This window comes from Schistocerca gregaria, unplaced genomic scaffold, assembly GCF_023897955.1.
Source record: "Schistocerca gregaria isolate iqSchGreg1 unplaced genomic scaffold, iqSchGreg1.2 ptg000509l, whole genome shotgun sequence".
In the NCBI taxonomy this organism is placed as follows: domain Eukaryota; kingdom Metazoa; phylum Arthropoda; class Insecta; order Orthoptera; family Acrididae; genus Schistocerca; species Schistocerca gregaria.
Window position 1 is genome coordinate 756,536 of NW_026061911.1, and position 6,695 is coordinate 763,230.

The window sequence follows — 6,695 nt, forward strand, 5'->3', positions numbered from 1 at the left end:
TTTCAGAGAGAAGAGCGGCCAATGTGACGATCTGGCTTTAAGTCGATTCGATAACAAATGACGAAAACGGACGGATGTCTCATTTTTTTACTACATATGAACACTTTTCACATTCTCCCGCGGAACTCGGCTGCTAGTCCTCCTTTCATGCAGAATCTTAAGGTCCTAGCTCATGTCCAAGGCACCAAAGCCAGCTAAAAGGTCAATATTCAATACCTAAAACTTGAATTGTACTACCTCTTACTGGCTATTACCTCTACTTAGAAGCTTCATCTGTGTTCTACTATGGGGCTTGTAGTGTCTCAGCATACCGCAGCACGCGACAAAGCTTTGCAGACGATAAGTACAACCGTTTCAGAGAGAAGAGCGGCCAATGTGACGATCTGGTTTTAAGTCGATTCGATAACAAATGACGAAAACGGACGTATTTCTCAGGTTTTTACTACATATGAACACTTTTCACATTCTGCCGTGCAACTCGGCTGCTAGTCCTCCTTTCATGCAGAATCTTAAGGTCCTAGCTCATGGTCAAGGCACCAAAGCCAGCTAAAAAGTCAATAACCGATACCTAAAACTTGAATTGGACTACTTCTTACTGGCTATTACATCAACTTAGAAGCTTCATCTGTGTTCTATTATGGTTCTTTTCCTGTTTCCGCCTACGGCAACACGCGACATAGCTTTGCAGACGATAAGTACAACCGTTTCAGAGAGAGGATCGGCCAATGTGACGATCTGTCTTTAAGTCGATTTGGTAACAAATGACGAAAACGGACGGATTTCTCAGGTTTTTACTACATATGAACACTTTTCACATTCTCCCGTGCAACTCGGCTGCTAGTCCTCCTTTCATGCAGAATCTTAAGGTCCTAGCTCATGTCCAAGGCACCAAAGCCAGCTAAAAAGTCAATAACCGATACCTAAAACTTGAATTGTACTAATTCTTACTGGGTATTACATCAACTTACAAGCTTCATCTGTGGTCTACTATGGTGCTTTTAGTGTCTCCGCATACCGCAGCACGCGACATAGCTTTGCAGACGATAAGTACAAGCGTTTCAGAGAGAAGAGCGGCCAATGTGACGATCTGGCTTTAAGTCGATTCGATAACCAATGACGAAAACAGACGTATTTCTCAGGTTTTTACTACATTTGAACACTTTTCACATTCTCTCATGCAACTCGGCTGCTAGTCCTCCTTTCATGCAGAATATTAAGGTCCTAGCTCATGTCCAAGGCACCAAAGCCAGGTATAAATTCAATATTCAATACCTAAAACTTGAATTGTACTACTTCTTACTGGCTATTACATCAACTTAGAAGCTTCATCTGTGTTCTACTATGGTGCTTTTAGTGTCTCAGCATACCGCAGCACGCGACATAGCTTTGCAGACGATAAGTACAACCGTTTCAGAGAGAAGAGCGGCCAATGTGACGATCTGGCTTTAAGTCGATTCGATAACAAATGACGAAAACGGACGGATGTCTCAGGTTTTTACTGCATATGAACACTTTTCACATTCTCCCGTGCAACTCGGCTGCTAGTCCTTCTTTCATGCAGAATCTTAAGGTCCTAGCTCATGTCCAAGGCACCAAAGCCAGCTAAAAACTCAATAATCAATACCTAAAACTTGAATTGTACTAATTCTTACTGGGTATTACAACAACTTACAAGCTTCATCTGTGTTCTACTATGGTGCTTTTAGTGTCTCCGCATACCGCAGCACGCGACATAGCTTTGCAGATGATAAGTACTAGCGTTTCAGAGAGAAGAGCGGCTAATGTGACGATCTGGCTTTAAGTCGATTCGATAGCCAATGACGAAAACAGACGTATGTCTCAGGTTTTTACTACATTTGAACACTTTTCACATTCTCTCATGCAACTCGGCTGCTAGTCCTCCTTTCATGCAGAATATTAAGGTCCTAGCTCATGTCCAAGGCACCAAAGCCAGCTAAAAAGTCAATAATCAATACCTAAAACTTGAATTGTACTACTTCTTACTGGCTATTACACAACTTAGAAGCTTCATCTGTGTTCTACTACGGTGCTTTTAGTTTCTCCGCATACCGCAGCACGCGACATAGTTTTGCAGACGATAAGTACAACCGTTTCAGAGAGAAGAGCGGCCAATGTGACGATGTGGCTTTAAGTCGATTCGATAACAAATGACGAAAACGGACGGATGTCTCATTTTTTTACTACATATGAACACTTTTCACATTCTCCCGCGGAACTCGGCTGCTAGTCCTCCTTTCATGCAAAATCTTAAGGTCCTAGCTCATGTCCAAGGCACCAAAGCCAGCTAAAAGGTCAATATTCAATACCTAAAACTTGAATTGTACTACCTCTTACTGGCTATTACCTCAACTTAGAAGCTTCATCTGTGTTCTACTATGGTGCTTGTAGTGTCTCAGCATACCGCAGCACGCGAAAAAGCTTTGCAGACGATAAGTACAACCGTTTCAGATAGAAGAGCGGCCAATGTGTCGATCTAGCTTTAAGTCGATGCGATAACAAATGACGAAAACGGATGGATTTCTCAGGTTTTTACTACATATGAACACTTTTCACATTCTCCCGTGCAACTCGGCTGCTAGTCCTCCTTTCATGCAGAATCTTAAGGTCCTAGCTCATGTCCAAGCACCAAAGCCAGCTAAAAAGTCAGTAATCAATACCTAAAACTTGAATTGTACTACTTCTTACTGGCTATTACATCAACTTAGAAGCTTCATGTGTGTTCTCCTACGGTGGTTTTAGTTTCTCCGCATACCGCAGCACGCGACATAGTTTTGCAGACGATAAGTACAACCGTTTCAGAGAGAAGAGCGGCCAATGTGACGATCTGGCTTTAAGTCGATTCGATAACAAATGACGAAAACGGACGGATTTCTCAGGTTTTTACTACATATGAACACTTTTCACATTCTGCCGTGCAACTCGGCTGCTAGTCCTCCTTTCATGCAGAATCTTAAGGTCCTAGCTCATGGTCAAGGCACCAAAGCCAGTTAAAAAGTCAATAACCGATACCTAAAACTTGAATTGGACTACTTCTTACTGGCTATTACATTAACTTAGAAGCTTCATCTGTGTTCTACTATGGTGCTTTTAGTGTCTCCGCATACCGCAGCACGCGACATAGCTTTGTAGACGATAAGTACAACCGTTTCAGAGAGAAGAGCGGCCAATGTGACGATCTGGCTTTAAGTCAATTCGATAACAAATGACGAAAACGGACGGATTTCTCAGGTTTTTATAACATATGAACACTTTTCACATTCTCCCGTGCAACTCGGCTGCTAGTCCTCCTTTCATGCAGAATCTTAAGGTCCTACCTCATGTCCAAGGCACCAAAGCCAGCTAAAAAGTCAATAATCGATACCCAAAACTTGAATTGGATTACTTCTTACTGGCTATTACATCAACTTAGATGCTTCATCTGTTCCTACTATGGTGATTTTAGTGTCTCCGCATACCACAGCTCGCGACATAGCTTTGCAGACGATAAGTACAACCGTTTCAGAGAGAAGAGCGGCCAATGTGACGATCTGGCTTTAAGTCTATTCGATAACAAATGACGAAAACGGACGGATTTCTCAGGTTTTTACTACATATGAACACTTTTCACATTCTCCCGTGCAACTCGGCTGCTAGTCCTCCTTTCATGCAGAATATTAAGGTCCTAGCACATGTCCAAGGCAACAAAGCCAGCAAAAAGGTCAATATTCAATACCTAAAACTTGAATTGTACTGCTTCTTACTGGCTGTTACATCAATTTAGAAGCTTCATCTGTGTTCTCTTGTGGTGATTTTAGTGTCTCCGCATACCGCAGCACTCGACATAGCTTTGCAGACGATAAGTACAACCGTTTCAGAGAGAAGAGCGGCTAATGTGACGATCTGGCTTTAAGTCGATTCGATAACAAATGACGAAAACGGACGGATTTCTAAGGTTTTTACTACATATGAACACTTTTCACATTCTCCCGTGCAACTCGGCTGCTAGTCCTCCTTTCATGCAGAATATTAAGATCCTAGCTCATGTCCAAGGCACCAAAGCCAGCTAAAAAGTCAATAATCAATACCTAAAACTTGAATTGTACTACTTCTTACTGGCTATTACACAACGTAGAAGCTTCATCTGTGTTCTACTACGGTGCTTTTAGTTTCTCCGCATACCGCAGCCCGCGACATAGGTTTGCAGACGATAAGTACAACCGTTTCAGAGAGAAGAGCGGCCAATGTGACGATGTGGCTTTAAGTCGATTCGATAACAAATGACGAAAACGGACGGATGTCTCATTTTTTTACTATATATGAACACTTTTCACATTCTCCCGCGGAACTCGGCTGCTAGTCCTCCTTTCATGCAGAATCTTAAGGTCCTAGCTCATGTCCAAGGCACCAAAGCCAGCTAAAAGGTCAATATTCAATACCTAAAACTTGAATTGTACCACCTCTTACTGGCTATTACCTCAACTTAGAAGCTTCATCTGTGTTCTACTATGGTGCTTGTAGTGTCTCAGCATACCGCAGCACGCGACAAAGCTTTGCAGACGATAAGTGCAACCGTTTCAGAGAGAAGAGCGGCCAATGTGTCGATCTGGCTTTAAGTCGATGCGATAACAAATGACGAAAACGGACGGATTTCTCAGGTTTTTACTACATATGAACACTTTTCACATTCTCCCGTGCAACTCGGCTGCTAGTCCTCCTTTCATGCAGAATCTTAAGGTCCTAGCTCATGTCCAAGGCACCAAAGCCAGCTAAAAAGTCAATAATCAATACCTAAAACTTGAATTGTACTACTTCTTACTGGCTATTACATCAACTTAGAAGCTTCATGTGTGTTCTCCTACGGTGGTTTTAGTTTCTCCGCATACCGCAGCACGCGACATAGTTTTGCAAACGATAAGTACAACCGTGTCAGAGAGAAGAGCGGCCAATGTGACGATCTGGCTTTAAGTCGATTCGATAACAAATGACGAAAACGGACTGATTTCTCAGGTTTTTACTACATATGAACACTTTTCACATTCTACCGTGCAACTCGGCTGCTAGTCCTCCTTTCATGCAGAATCTTAAGGTCCTAGCTCATGGTCAAGGCACCAAAGCCAGCTAAAAAGTCAATAACCGATACCTAAAACTTGAATTGGACTACTTCTTACTGGCTATTACATCAACTTAGAAGCTTCATCTGTGTTCTATTATGGTGCTTTTCCTGTTTCCGCCTACGGCAACACGCGACATAGCTTTGCAGACGATAAGTACAACCGTTTCAGAGAGAGGATCGGCCAATGTGACGATCTGTCTTTAAGTCGATTTGGTAACAAATGACGAAAATTGACGGATTTCCCAGGTTTTTACTACTTATGAACACTTTTCACATTGGCCCGTGCAACTCGGCTGCTAGTCCTCCTTTCATGCAGAATCTTAAGGTCCTAGCTCATGTCCAAGGCACCAAAGCCAGCTAAAAAGTCAATAATCGATACCTAAAACTTGAATTGTACTACTTCTTACTGGCTATTACATCATTTTAGAAGCTTCATCTGTGTTCTACTATGTTGCTTTTAGTGTCTCCACATAACGCAGTACGCGACATAGCTTTGCAGACGATAAGTACAACCGTTTCAGAGAGAAGAGCGGCCAATGTGACGATCTGGCTTTAAGTCGATTCGATAACAAATGACGAAAACGGACGAATTTCTAAGGTTTTTACTACATATGAACACTTTTCACATTCTCCCGTGCAACTCGGCTGCTAGTCCTCCTTTCATGCAGAATCTTAAGGTCCTAGCTCATGTCCAAGGCACCAAAGCCAGCTAAAAGGTCAATATTCAATACCTAAAACTTGAATTGTACTACCTCTTACTGGCTATTACCTCAACTTAGAAGCTTCGTCTGTGTTCTACTATGGTGCTTGTAGTGTCTCAGCATACCGCAGCACGCGACAAAGCTTTGCAGACGATAAGTACAACCGTTTCAGAGAGAAGAGCGGCCAATGTGTCGATCTGGCTTTAAGTCGATGCGATAACAAATGACGAAAACGGACGGATTTCTCAGGTTTTTACTACATATGAACACTTTTCACATTCTCCCGTGCAACTCGGCTGCTAGTCCTCCTTTCATGCAGAATATTAAGGTCCTAGCTCACGTCCAAGGCACCAAAGCCAGCTAAAAAGTCAATAATCAATACCTAAAACTTGAATTGTACTACTTCTTACTGGCTATTACATCAACTTAGAAGCTTCATGTGTGTTCTCCTACGGTGGTTTTAGTTTCTCCGCATACCGCAGCACGCGACATAGTTTTGCAGACGATAAGTACAACCGTTTCAGAGAGAAGAGCGGCTAATGTGACGATCTGGCTTTAAGTCGATTCGATAACAAATGACGAAAACGGACGGATTTCTCAGGTTTTTACTACATATGAACACTTTTCACATTCTGCCGTGCAAGTCGGCTGCTAGTCCTCCTTTCATGCAGAATCTTAAGGTCCTAGCTCATGGTCAAGGCACCAAAGCCAGCTAAAAAGTCAATAACCGATACCTAAAACTTGAATTGGACTACTTTTTACTGGATATTACATCAACTTAGAAGCTTCATCTGTGTTCTATTATGGTGCTTTTCTTGTTTCCGCCTACGGCAACACGCGACATAGCTTTGCAGACGATAAGTACAACCGTTTCAGAGAGA